Here is a 15,436-nt window from a genome sequence, read left to right on the forward strand (position 1 = left end):
CGCCCGTGGATGAGGTTCCATGAAAAATGCGAAGGCTGCCTGGGCTCTTTGCCTGCTCACCAACCTTTAGGTTGGACGGGTAGCCCTGACAAGTACCTCAATTCATTGATTAATGGCCTTAATAGGGCTTTGACAATTCAGCGGGCCCTCATCCGACTCCGGTGCACGCCCACTGAACTGAAGGTCGGAATGATGAGCAATAACATCGGGACGCACTCCCAACGTCACCGCACGTCACTTTATGTGCCGGTGTGTGGGGCCTGCCCCCACATGCTGAATGGAAGATTCAGGCTCATGTCTCAAGGGCATTAAGCTGAGCTTTTGGATTACACATCCCGTGACATCATCACTACACCACCATCACCCCATAGCTCACCTCTTCGATCAATGTGAAAGGTGAGGCCCAACTCTCCAACTGAAAGTGTCTATCCTTGTCTTCAGATCCAGGTAAACTTTCAGTAAAGTGCCCAGGTTAACAAGCAGCAATCCTGTTTGATAATTTGTTTTAGCTATTCGATTCTTGTCTGCCTCCCTGTAAGATTCCACTTCTACTCTATTAAAGCAGAAGTAAATAGCATTGGACTTTTAAAGTTTCATAATTTAAATATAACAAATTGGAGCAGGCGTAAATGATGAAATCCCTTTAGCCTACTTCTCTATTCATTAGGATCATAGCTGATCATCTACCTCAATTCCACTATCCTATCTTACCCTTTTATCTTCTAATTCCCTGGACAGTTGTAAAACATGCAAATTATGTAAAAATTAGAGAGCTCTTGTGGGATGTCTGTTATCAATCTATTTGAGTAGATAAAATAAGACTACAATTCAAAGAGCCAATCTAATCTTTTAAAACTGGGTTTTAAGTGCAGCATTATTTATTCATCTTTTCAAACTGCCTTCCAGCTGTCCTTTGGAGATTTTGGAGCTGCCTTTTCTCACAAAAAATTGTAACTTAGGGTTGACAACTGTGATTAAGTGCATTCCTGGAGATTTTATTGCATGACTTTCCCCCACGGTCCAGCCATTAGTTGGCCAACACATCCATCCTTATAATGTACTGTCTTCCTACGCCAATTGGAAAGCAAAAAGATTCATTACCCAAGTGGATGATGCTTAACTGTCAGCCAAATAGTCTTTTGTCCCCCTCTGTTTTCAATATTTTTATATCTAGTAAAGAGAAATGTTCAAAGAAAATGACCAAAAAAACCCCAATCTTTTTTAATGTCTGAATGTTTTTTTCTCGAGGGTTGCACACAGCAGTGTCCTGCAGATTGATCTTCAATTCGTGGAGACTCCAGGTCAATCCTGGAGGGTTGGCAGCCCTACTGTCACTAACCAGGTTTAAACAAAATTGGCTTTTTCATATCCTGAAAAATAGTTAATGGGGCATCCTGGATTTTGGATATTCTGGATGAATATCTGCCTACTCCAATTGTTATGATGTGGCAGGTGATGCGTGCAAAACGGATCAAATCCACGAGGGAAACTTGATCACACAGTCACAACTGTTTTGTAATTTGTATTTCATTTCAAGACATGTGCCCTGAATTCAGAAGGAATAAGACTACCATGACTTCAGAGGTTTTTAGAAAACTAAATTAAACATTTATTAACAAAAGAAAAGATTTCAAGCACATGCATATATCTACAAATTACCACTATAATAACTCCTAAAACCCCTAATTAATCTGGCTGCTAGTTACACCTCCATTAAGGCAACAGTGAAAAAAAAAGATTTAAATATATCCAGGCAAAGCAACATGATACCCTGGACAGTGTTATTCAAAGTGAGTTTTCTCAGCTTCAGTTCCTGTAAATGGCAAATTGATGCACAGAGGCTGGAGGCTTTTCACATTTGTGTTAGATCTTAGAATGCCTTCCCCACTTACACATAGCCTTCTCTCTTTTATACATGTTTTCCCTTTTTAATGCAAATTCTATTGTTCCAATATGTCTTTGGAACTTTACCTTTCTCATAACGTAAATCTTTCATTGTACCAATTTTACCAGAAACCTTTGGGAAATATAAACTCATTGTTTGGCTTAGCTTGTTCTAGCCAGGCAGAGAATCCTACCATTCAAACTAACCCAATTTATTATAAAATACAAATTTTCCTCACACCTCACATTCTAAAACTTCAGCCATGTTTATGTATTTAGCATTTCAAACCTAGCTTCTTTTTTAATGACTCAAACCTCCAGACCATCTGCCTCCAATCCAATTAAATCACACACACACACACACACACACATACACACACAGAAACTATCCAAACTCCACCTACCTTTACAAAACTCCTACCTTTACAAAAAATCACAATAATATTATGAGAACTATTATATTTTCATGACACAATTCAGAAAAGAACCATCAGACAAATACAAATTGAACCAGTCATGAAGCGTGTAAGTTAAGATTTAGATTCCGTTTCAAACCTGTTATCAGGGAGGCCTCATTAAAAAAAGATCTTGCAACGTTGCACTGAAACAAACTTATTACATACCCTTGGTTTTGGCTGGCTGCTAAAGGTCCTCTGTACGAGGACTAATTTTTAAAGGGGTAGTTATCACACTAACACTAGACTGTTGCAGTTTCTTCACGCAATGTTGCAGAAAATCTATTATATTTGTTTGTGTCTTCAGTTTCAAAATATGAACTCCAAGAATTCACAGAAGAGCAGCCCAAAGGTCGTCGTTGTCGGAGCTGGGATGGCCGGGGTGGTAGCTGCTGGAAAATTGATGAAGCAGGGGTTCACTGATGTACAAATTATTGAGGCATCAAGTCAACCTGGAGGACGGATCAAGAACTGTCCATTTGGTATGTTTAGCGAAACAGAAAATATGTAGGAATTTGGAAATTAATTGATTCAAGGCTTGGTTTTTTTTTAAATCACTGCTCAACTGGGATTAAATGATAAAATAAATTAACAATGATAAATAATGAATACACCCATCTATGGAGGGAGGTGGTGACCTAGTGGTATTGTCACTGGGCTAGTAATCTAGGTACCCAGCGTGATGATGGTCTGGGGACCTGGGTTCAAAATCCCACCATAGCAGATCTTGAAATTTGAAATCAATTTTTAAAAAAAACCTGGAATTAAATGTCTAATGATCTTGAAGGCATTATTGTAAAAAAAAACACATCTGGTTTACTAATTTCCTTTAGGGAAGGAAATCTGTTGGCCTACAAGTGATTCCAGACCCCACAGCAATGTGGTTGACTCTTAACTGTCCTCAGAAATAGCCTAGCAAGCCATTCAGTTCTCAAGGGCAATTTGAGATGGGCAATGAATGCTGGCCTAGCCAGTGATGCCCACATTTCATGAATGAATATTAAAAAACTTCTCACCTCCTACTACTAAATGGATGTAAATGTTTCATATAGATTTGTAAGGTATACCCATTGACGAGGCAATGTGGACATCAGAAATTCCAAACATGTATTACTTCTAAATGCGAAACAGTGCCATATTAGAAATTCCATTAGCTCTCTTATGCACTCACAAGCAATATACTACATGTGGTCTCACTTACTAATGTTCAGTTGATATCCTTCCTAACATTACTTGGTAGGTTTCCTCTAGAGAACAACAAATGCTGGCTCACGAACCAAAAATAAGGTCAACAGGAATTAGATACCGTATAACTGGAAGCCAATTCTGACACTTAAACCCAAAGACTTAAATCCAAAAACTACCAATTCTTTTAGCTTTCCAGTAAATTGAAAGACATTCTCCTCTGAGTTCTGTTCCCCACCCCCTTAGAGTAACAGTATTCATCACATTCAAAATTTAACAAAGGATTTTACAGAAGCATTAAGATTCCCTCTTGAATATTGAAGTACCTCACCCATTTGAAGAGGATGGTGCACAGAGATATGGGGTCAGTTGGATGGGTCATCAATGAGAAGGTCTAAGTTAGTAGCATGTGCAAAAATTCCAATTTGCACAGACTCAAAAATGTTGTTTTAGTTTTCTTTTTAAAGTTCAATGAAAGAATAGAAATCCAAACCATATGGTTAACATGGTGAATATTGTAACTCTGGTGTTGTGTTCACTTGTAACAAGTAAACACAGCTAATGGCTATAGATTTATGATCTTTCCAATATGTAAATTTTTAGTTTATAAAATAAGCTTTCGGAAATCATCAACGATTGATATTCCCTTCAATGATTTTTTTAAAAGAATCATTTGGTGTAGAACTTACTTATGAATTAAAGCTTTTCTCACAATATATTTAGGCAAATCAGTGGTTGCTGAAGGAGCACAGTACATTCACGGGGCAAGCATGAAGAATCTTATTTTTCAATTGGCCAAACAATATGACCTGCTGCAGCAAGTACACAATACGTCAGACACTAAATGGTCAGTGCTCACCAATACACAAAAACAGCTCGATCCTGACTTCACTGAGGAAATTAGAGGTCCAGCTAGCAGCATTCTTAGGCATGCTCATCTTCTTGCTCAAGAGAAGGGGTACACACAAACTAAAAGCCTTGCTGATGTCTCCCCAGAGGAACTAAAAATGTTACTTGCACAATGGAGTAGTGACAATGTTGACCTGAGGAGACAGAAGTTGGGGCTGCTGAGCATGTCAATGAAGTGGCATTGTATCCACCTTGCAACAAATGAACTGGCAGATGTGTCTGTACATGAATATGAAGAGTATAAAAACATTGAAGGTGATGGACAAAATTCTCCAAGGTTAGTAAAGCACACCTAACATTCTTTGCTGATCACCTTGACACCTTGTGCAATGCTTACAGGTTTTGATTTTTTTAGCCATTTGCATGGGTTTAGTGACCTAGTGATCATGATACTAGATTAAGCAACACAGAAGTCAAAATTCAACGTTTATCATGAGACATGTGAAATATTTTTAAAATGTGGGGCAGAATTTTGATCAGTCTCTCGGGCAGTTGGGATGGCCGTTAAATTTCCCAAATGGCCTTCCTCCTGCCCTCCTAGCCGCCCCTGACCTGTCTGCAATTTTATGGGGGCTTGGGCAAGACCCAGGGCAGCCAACCACTCTCACCCCAATTGAGGTCCTTTAGCGCTTTCCACTCTGCTGCGATCTTGAGGCCAGTGAGAGGAGTTCAAGGTTTGAGGGGAAGCCTGCAAGTCACTCTGCTCAGGCTTGGGTAGGAAAAGGGGGCTGCCTCCATCCCTGGGCCCCTTTCCAGTTCAGGCAGCCCCTCTCCCCCATGGTTTAACCCCCACCTCCGCAAGTGCACCCTCCTTCTTGGCCTCCCACCCTTCCCCTCACCCACCCACAACGCATCCCTGCTGCGAGACCCCGCAACTCACTGGTCCTGTGGATTCCGGCACTTAAACTAGTGGGACTGGTTGTCATCCCAGCAGTGGCCACCACTCCTGATGGCACTGTTTGGCCTACAGAACTGCCAGCCAATGAGATAGCCAACAGCTCTGAGGTGGAACTTCCTCCTGAGTGGGCGGCAGAAAGCCCATCTACAGGCAATTAATACTCCATGGAGCATAGAATGGCTGCAGGGCTGCTGAGATTGGTGGGAATGTGTTCCCCACTGACCTTTGCAGCCAGGGGATGGGAAACCTCACCATCCAAAAAATCCTACCCGTGGTAATTTTGAGGCTAATACCAGAAAATAATCACGTTTCTATAAACTCAACTGGTTCAAGAGCATTCTTTGGGGGCGAGAACCTCCATTCTTTCCCAATCTGGTCAACTTGTGACTCCAATTCCACACAAGGCAGTTGACTCTCAAAATGCCTTAAGACATCTGGGGATGGGCAATAAATACTGCCACATCCTCTGAACTTCTAAAAATAATTGAATGTTACATTTCTTCAATCTATTATTTCTTTGTCTTTATTGAATTCAGCCACATTAATTAACTTTGTTGAGTTATAAGGATATATTGCAAATCATGTCAAAAACTGCTTATAGGTCCACACAAGCAGGACAAATACAACCTGGCCAATTACCAATCCATCAGCCTACTCTCGACAACCAGCAAAGTGATAGAAGGGGTCATCAACAGTGCTATCTAATGACACTTGCTCAGCAGTAACCTGCTCACTGACACTCAATTTGGGTTCTGCCAGGGCCACTCAGCTCTTGATCTCATTACAGCCTGGGTTCAAACATGGACAAAAGAGCTGAACTCCCGAGTTGAGGTGAGAGTAACTGCCCTTGACATCAAGACAGCATTTGACAGAGTGTGGCATCAAGGAGCTCTAGCAAAACTGGAGTCAGTGGGAATCAGGAGAAAAATTCTCCCCTGGTTGGCGTCATACCTAGTACAAAGGAAGATGGTTGTGGTTGTTGGAGGCCAATCATTTCAATCCCAGGACATCGCTGCAGGAGTTCCTCAGGATAGTATCCTAGGCCCAACCATCTTCAGCTGCTTCATCAATGACCTTCCTTCCATCATAAGGGTCAGAACAGGAGATGTTCGCTTGTTATGGTACAGCCAATGGTAAATATTGAGTTGCTCAAATCCCAAGGGAAACTTGAAGCAGCTGCCACCACTATTTGCAATTTGTATGTATTTTGAGATGCAGACTTTGAATAAGACCACCAAGTCTTACAGGTTTCTTATAAAACTAAATTAAACCTTTATTAAAAGAAGAAATGATTTGAAGCACATACAAATTACTACTATGATAACTTCTAAATGCCCTAGTTAACCTAACTCCCAGTTACACTTTCAATAAGGCAACAGTAAGACACATAGATTTTAAAAATCCCAGGCAAGTAACACACAATATCCTGAACCGTCGAATTCAAAATGAGTTTTTCTCAGCTTCAGTTCTTTGTAAACAGCAGCTTGAGGCCGGCAGCTTTTCATACTTGTATTAGATCTTAGAATGCCTGCCTTTACACAGAGCCTTCTCTCCTTTATACGTATTTTCCCCTTTGAATGCAAATTCCCATTGTTTCACTGTCTTTGGACTTTACCTCTCTAATAATAAAAATCTCTTATAGTACCAATTTTACCAGTAATCTTTGAGAAAAATAAACACACTGTTCCTTAACTTCTCCTGACTAGTGAAACATTTCACACCCTCTTTTGAATTCAAACTAGTCTGATTTAATAAAAAATTCAAATGTTCCCTTTACACTTTACATTCTAAAACATCCCCCATGTTTACCTACTTAACATTTGAAACCTAGCTTACCTTCTGTTGCATCAAAGCCTTCAGACCAGCTGCCTTTAATTCAATTAAGTCATACACACAACACACACAGACCCATAGACACAGACCCCACTATTACTCTACAATAAATTCCAATAACATTATGAAAATGATTATATCTTCCTGACACATTGATGATTGCACAATGTTTACTGCTATTCACAACTCCTCAGATACTGATGTAGTCCGTGTCCATATGCAGAAAGACCTGGACAATTTCCAGGTTTGGGCTGAAAACTGGCAAGTAACATTTGTGCCACACAAGTGCCAGGCAATGACCATCTCCAACAAGGGAGAATCCAAACATCGCCCCTTGACATTCAATGACATCGCCATCACTGACTCCCCCACTAACAACACCCTGAGGTTACATTTGACCAGAAACTGTACAGGACCAGCCATATAAATACTGTGGCTACAAGAGCAGGTCAAAGACTAGGAATTCTGAGGTGAGTAATCACATTCTGATTCCCCAAAGCCTGACAACCAGCTACAACACACAAGCCAGGAGTGTGATGGGATACTCTCCACTTGCCTGGATGAGTGCAGCTCCAACACTCAAGAAGTTCAACATTATCCTGACACAGCAGCCCACTTGATTGGCACCTCATTCACCACCATAAACATTCAGTCCCTCCACCACCCACACACAGTTGCAGTAGTATGTACCATCTACAAGATGTTCTGCCTCAACTCGCCAAGGCTCCTTCAACAGAAGCTTTCAAACACACGACCTCCAATATCTAGAAGGACAAGGGCAGTAGATGCATGGGAACACCACCATCTGCAAGTTCCCCTCCAAGCCACTCACCATCCGTTCCTCCACTGTCTCTAGATCAAAGTCCTGGAACTACCTCCCTAACAGCGCTGTGGGTGTACCTACACCACATGGACTGCAGCGGTTCAAGAAAGCAGCTCACCATCACCTTCTCAAGTGCAATTAGGAATGGACAACAAAAATGCTGGCCTAGAATGTAAAAAAGTTAATGTGCTAAAGATTTTGATGGAATTTTGCACATTTTATGAATACATATATTGAAAGCCAAAGGATCACAGTTTTTACTTGATAGAGCAAGAGGAAATGGTTCATGTGGTTTGTAGTCACTATCGTTACTGTAAGAAAGTGTGGGCTAAATTTTTGCACTGCATGATCCCACAAGAATAATGTGATTTTGACCAGATACCCTGTTCTAGTGAAGGACAGTAGGAAAATTTCCCTATTCTTCTGCAAAAAAGTGTTCTGGATCTTTTTTCATCTACCTAAAAGGGCATATAGGACCTCAATCTCATTTACAAGACTGATAGGGCAGCACTTCCTCAGCACCGCACTAAAGTATTAGATTATGTGCTCTCTGGAATGGGACTTGAACTCACTACCTGCTGATTGCTGTAAGAATGTTACCACAAAGTCCAGGATGACACCTCATAGAAACTAGAATAGACTGGATAGCTAACATTATTACCTGGTTAGTTATCTAAGGGCTGCAACACTAAGTTGATCTCACTAATGCATTAATCTCAACTGTAAGTTTAAAATCACAGAGTCAGTAATGCTGAATCACTATAAAATAACTGAACTGTTTTTATAACACTATGATATTTTGCCAATTAAGCCCAGCATATTCAATGTTTAAGTGCTGCTAACTAGGATTCGAAGTAACTCTAAGTAATTGTTAGTTAATTAGCTTTGTTGTCCGACTTCTTTCACAAAAAAGTTAGTTTCTTCACTCAGTAGCTTGGGAGGATCCTGATGGGAATTTGGTACTGTGATATCATCTGAACTGGTTGACAGAAGCTAGATTAGTGAGCCAAATTTGAACATCATTCACTCCAAGACATAGGCTGGTGTGTCAGCCCAGAAGGGTCCTTAATGAAGAGTTAAGGTGAAGGGTTAAGGGATTATTGTGTTCCTTTGATAAATATTCTACTCAGGGCTTAAATCCCAATGATTTTATTTTCCCCATGATGAAGGATGTCGAGGATCTGGACAAAGTGTGAAGCAGTGTGACCAACCTTACAGCTCTCAGTTACGCGAGGAGGCTCCAAGAGGCTTTTTAAAAGAAATGCAGGCTTTTAAAGTTTTTAAAATAATGAAGTCTGGTCAGAGAGGTTATATGAGGTGGAAGGACTGGACTGCCAAGAGATGTGCTCAGTACAAATTCATTGCAGCCCTATTAAAGTGAACTTGACAACTTCCTGTATGGAGAACATTTCCAGTTAAGGAAAGTTGGTTGTTAGTATCTGAATTATTGATGAGTAATGAACTTTTGCTGTCTCGCAAAGGCTACTTCTGTTACTGTGGGAAAGCCTGGTGAGATGTGGGGTGGGGGGAGTTGTTGGGGGCGTGGGATAATCAGCCTACCCTGATGGCTGATCAATTCTCTGAATTGAGAAATATTCCCCAGACGTTTTCCAAATTGGATGACTTTTTTTCCCCCCAGGAAAGTGCATGGTTACGAAGTACATAAAGTAATGTATATTGATTCACTGTTAATAGGATCCAAGCTGGTTGATGAAGCCAAAGCCAAGCCGCAAAGCTTTTCTATTTTGAAAGAGTTTATTGACTTGTTTAGTCTCAAAGCTTTCCCCCTACTCAACCCATTGTCCCAGCTGTCCCCTATTTATATGTGCTCAAAGACAATTAATATATCTATCCCTTGTTTTTCTTAACCTTAACAATGTAATTGACATGACATTAATAAGCCTTAAAAACCTAATTGATATGATATTAACATTCACCGTGTCTGGATGGAATAAGGTTGGTGGGTTCCCCCATCTTTTCTTTATTGTATATTTGCAATGATATTCCTAATTCCACTTTTACCATTCCAGGTTATTCCCCAGCCTATTGCAGAAATTGTTCAAGGCTATCCTGAAGGAAAAGCTGCTGCTGGAGAAACCTGTTAAACAGGTCCAGTGCAATGGAACCTTTGAATCGGAGGATGGTTCACTCTATCCAGTCAGAGTGGTGTGCAAAGATGGAGATCATATTCTACTGATCATGTCATTGTAACCATTTCACTGGGTAACTATTATAACTGTATGTCTAGGTGCCTTCTTCTAATTAATTCATTCATTCATAAAACTCAACCAGGGTTGAACCACAGTAATTTCTACATAATATGTAACTGTCATTGCTAACCTTGTGATTAGACTATGAGCTTCAATCTGTTGGGATCCTTCTGGCTGGGCTCACATATGTAGGAGAATAATGACCATAATGCTGCCCCTTTTATGTTGAAGCAAAAAGTTTTGGGTGTGTATTGCCATGCAAAAGCATTATTACTCCAGGGACAGATCCCTGCCTAACTCATAAGTATGCTGAAGCAAAGGAGTGTGAGATCCCTGCCAGGAGGTCATCTCAACCTGTGCAATGGCAGAGTACACCTCCAATAGAATGTGCAGCCAGATTTTTAAAAAACTGCTGCATCAAGTTCTTAGCTCTACTGGTCTCTGTCTTACTAAACTGTTTGGATATTGCTGAAAAAAAGAGACATGCTGTTGAAGCTTTTCATTTTGCACTCATCAAGACAGATGCAAGAATGCCAAATTTCAAAGGGAGCAACAATTTAGGCTGCATGAGAAAAGGATGCTGATTGGTGGGCATGCCTCAACCAATCAGAGTCAACTTGCCAACCAATCAGCACCCTTTTCTTATGCAGCATAAATTGTTACTCCCTTTGAAATTTGGCATTCTCGTGTTTGTCCTGATGAGTACATGATGAAAACCTTTGACAGCATGTCATTTTTTTTCAGCAATGCTCAATTTCTGGAATACCAAACAACTAAAACTATTGCATTTTAAATAGCACCCTTCACCCAAGGTGGAAAAGCTCTTAACAAGAAACTTAAGAGAACATAGTTCAGGACATCAACTATGTTGAAAAGAGCAGAGGGTTTACTTCATGAATGCAGAGTGAAGACTGTTGCACGGAAATAGTGCATGCATGGCTAGCATAGAGGAATTGAGTACTTTCAATTCTCAATGCACATTTGTAAGTTCAGCTTTCCAAAGTGAAGAGAAACTAAATTATAAGTATTGGGCTAGGTATACTTAGGTTTCAAAAACATCAGCCTGTTGGAGAAAGGGATAACCATTCTTTGCAATAACACACCGTACCTTACTGGATATCAAATGTCACCTAAAAATACCAGGCTGACAAGTCTACTTGGCCAAGCCATCTAAGGTGAGGGATTAAAACTCTGGTGTGTTAATGGGCTAGGTTCGAATATTACGACTGCCAGGTGTATCATGATTTGAATTTAGTTGTAACTACCAGAAGGAAGTAAACTGCAATCTTTATGTGACGCCAAAAAGGCATGAAGAAAAAAAAACTAAAGCAAATTTCTTTCTCTTTTATATTCTCTTGTTTAAATTCTTTCTTTTAATGGACAATTGTTGGGCTGATACAATAACCACAACTAGTCACATGCTGGTAGTTCTGTAAAATTCTGAGCAGTTCCAATGGACAAAGGTGAACTCATCAACTTTCTGGAATGTGACTTGTATTGTATGAACATTCCAACCAAGCCAACACCAAGAACAAGTAGATGAAATGCCTGCAGCAGCCAGCTCTGGACAAAGGCAGAGCTATTTTTGACTCCTCTTCTCCAACATTTTGCTAATGGTTCCACAGTTACTTGCTCAATATACAATGGGTTTTAACAAAGGGGCCTCGTTAGCTGAATGGCTCTACCCGAAACCACTCTGTCACATGACTGAGACTTGAGCTGTTTGAATTGCTTTAATTATACAGCTTTCCGATTCCGTCTTCAGTTGCTGTTTAACCTCAAAAGAGATGACAGGACTAAAGGCTATAGTAGCCTGCCTCTGACCTCTGTGTCTCTCTCTCTCTCTCAAAGCCTGGTCTCCAGAAAGAATCCTGCATTTCACCTGCAAACTAACTCCCAGCATACAAGAATACTTTGCTGTATCTTCACCTGCCTCAGCTTTCAACCAAGCTCCCTAAGAAAAAGACCTGGACTTCTGCCAGACAAAGCCAACTGAAAGAACCTTTCTTGGACAGTGACTTACTGGACTCTGGACTCACATGAAACAATAATTCTTATTTGTTTTGAGTGGTCTTTGCCCTGTACCTCTTTCCTTCCCTTTTCCCTCTTTTTATTGTGTGAATGTACCGGGGTTACAAAACAACACCCCTTCCCCATATTTTGAGTGTGTGTAAAGAAACTAACGCTCTCAATTTAACCTATCTCAAGTTTGCTGTGTGGTTATTAATAGATGATTGGATCATTCCAAAACTGAGGGGTTGGGGAAAATATGCCATCACTTATGGAGGAGGAAATCAAAAACACCTTCCTGTTTACAGACGGGTGGCGAGGGGAGAAATCAGGGCTGTTTAACTTAAAAACCCCTCCTCTCTGCAACACTTATTACTTCCTCATCATGTTGGCTGCGATCAATATGTCGGTCATCTCAAGTCCAATAACCATTGTTGATGGGAATGATAGCAGAAAAGCAGTAGGAGTCTAATTCTTCCTTTCCTCTCACATAAAACTTTGCCAAAAAGCCCATGGTTTACAGGACAAGCTTCCTCATCCAGCTGTATTCTTCTGGGGCCCACTGATGGGTTTACTCATCTATTCATGGATCTAATATTTGAAAAACAGGACTGGGAATTGGAATCAGAGATCGAAAAGTGCAAGCAAGCACTTTTTTCAACATTGCTTCCACCTCCAAAATGGACGCTGGAGCTCAGAAGACACATGGAAAAAATGAGTTTAAAGATTAGAAGATGAAAGAAAATTAAGAATGAACTACAGTAGTTAGAAAAAGAAGAGTAAAATTAATGTTAAATGATTTGGAAGCAGAGACAATGCAGGTAAAAATAATAGGATGTTGGTCTTAATGGTTTAGAGTTAAATATCATTTACTAAACCTATTCTGGAAAGTCAGGTAGCTTTACCATCATAATGTTGGTCATTGATTTCGACAGCAGCGTGAGAGCAAAAAGCTAACAATGTCAAACAACCCAGGGAAATAAACATTGCAATTAGTATGAAGGTTAATTTGTAATGACAATAGTCCTAAGCTAAATAGAATAGAAAAAAATATGTTTCAGATATCTTTTTTTTAACTTTAATTCGCAGGTTGTCTAAAGACAAATAGTTACTCACCGTTTCAACAAAGCCTCCCCGAGCGCCATCTGCATGCTATTCAAAAATGGGCTTTGGTACGATGAACAAGGTTTACCTGGAGTATGAGGCCCCATTTTGGGATGAAAATACAGACATAATTGGATTGGTTTGGGAGGATGAGACCCCATTGTCTGACCAGAAACCCAACCTGATCGAGCAGTGGAGTCGTGTTCCTGTTGTTTATGTGTTCAGACCGACAGAAAGGTACTAAAAAAAGTCTTACATCTGTATAGCACCATAGCATGTTTCTCAAAAATGTCTTTAAATATCAACTTGGAATTCAAATGTGCATATGCAAACATGTAAGTGTTGTGCACCGAATCGAGAGCAGTGAATTAGAGCTTAGAATACAAGTGTGCAGAAGCCATGTTTCAGCGATTCAAAGCCCTGGTTAGACCTGGAATATCTTGAACAGTTCTGGGCAACACACCTTAGGAAGAATATATTGCCCTAGGAAGGAGTGCAGTGTAGCTTTACCAGAATGATATCTGGATCTCAAAACTTAAATGTGGAGGAGAGATTACACGAACTAGGTTTATATTTCCTGGAATTTAGAAGTTAAGGAAAATTTGATCAAAGTTTTCAAGGTAGTAAGAGGAACAGATACAGTAGATTGGGAGAAACTATTACTGCTAATTAGGGTGTATAAGATTTATCAAAAAATAAGAGGCAGACCTTTCAGGAGTAAAATTAGGAAATGCCTCTTCATGCAAACAGCAGTAGGAGTTTGGAACTCTCCAGTTACGCCTCACTGAACTAGACAACTTTTTAGGGGCTTTCTAACAGTGATATGATAGCAGAAAAGGTCAAGTTCTTACTAAATCAATTTGTTTCTCTGATGGTGGGTGGGATGGCTGAGTCTGTGCCGAAGCAGCAAACTTTAGGATTTCCATCTTAAATCTGCACTCCTGCTAATCTGTTAAATACTGAAGTGACAGTCAGATTTGGAGGAGTAATGACAGTGAATGCTGACAATTTTCCATCAAAAGAGTCTTAAATTCCAGGTCCATGTTTCTGTGCCAAATTTTCAAAAGTTTGAGCTCTCCACAACTATACTGAATTAATGATGTGCTTGGTAGCCTTGCAATGCAACATTTATGAAATGAGGGATAAGTGATGTTTCAGCCTTTTAAACAAAAGTTAGCGCATTAATGTTTACCAATTTTTTTTAAATTTATTCATTCATGGATAATAGTTTCACTGACAAAGCCAATGCTTATTGTCCATCCCTAAGCACCCTTGAGAAGCTGGTGGTGAGCTACCTTCTTGATTTTCTGCAGTCTGTCATTATGGTTTTGATACAATTGAATGGCTTGGTAAGTTTTAAGAGTCAACCATATTGCTGTGGGTTTGGAGCCACATGTAGGCCAGACTGGGTAAGAGCAGCAGGTTTATTTCCAGTTGGATTTTTACGATAATCCTGTAATTTCATGGTCACCATTTTTGACACTATTTTTATTCCAGATTTATTTAAGTAACTGAATTTAAATTTCCCAGCTGCTGTGATGGATTTGACCTCACAACTCCAGATTATGAATCCAGAATTCTGGATTACTAATTAAGAAATATAACCACAATGCTACTGCACGCAGTAACTTTAATGTTCGGATTAATATTTGTTCTGTTTAGTCTTTTGACAAGTTAGGTTCCAGTACTTTAGGGAGTTTCATTGAGGTAAAACACCGTCTTTAAAAAGTTAGTTCTGAAGTAAAAGTTAAGGATCAAAATTTGCCTGATCCCTTTTAATTTCTATTTCTGTTTAGCATGAGACACAAGTACACCAGATTGCAAATGTGCATTCAATCCAAGTTTGCAACTGCAATAAAACTTCTGGCCACAACCTGGCATAAAATATAAAAACTGCCCATCTTTGTCAAGACAAAATGGCAGCATGTGTCATCCAACAATTAAAGAGACACCCATCTACTCCACCAGTAATTGTATCGTACAAGACTCTTGAAGTCACCTGATGGAGTGGATCTCAAGAAGTACCAGTGCCATCTTGTTTACATTAAATAATTGTATGGCGCATTAAAAAAACAAACCAGATATGGAGCACATGGAGTTTAGTTTTGTGGTTAAATCCCTACAT

Source organism: Carcharodon carcharias, chromosome 20 (assembly GCF_017639515.1).
Source record: "Carcharodon carcharias isolate sCarCar2 chromosome 20, sCarCar2.pri, whole genome shotgun sequence".
NCBI lineage: Eukaryota > Metazoa > Chordata > Chondrichthyes > Lamniformes > Lamnidae > Carcharodon > Carcharodon carcharias.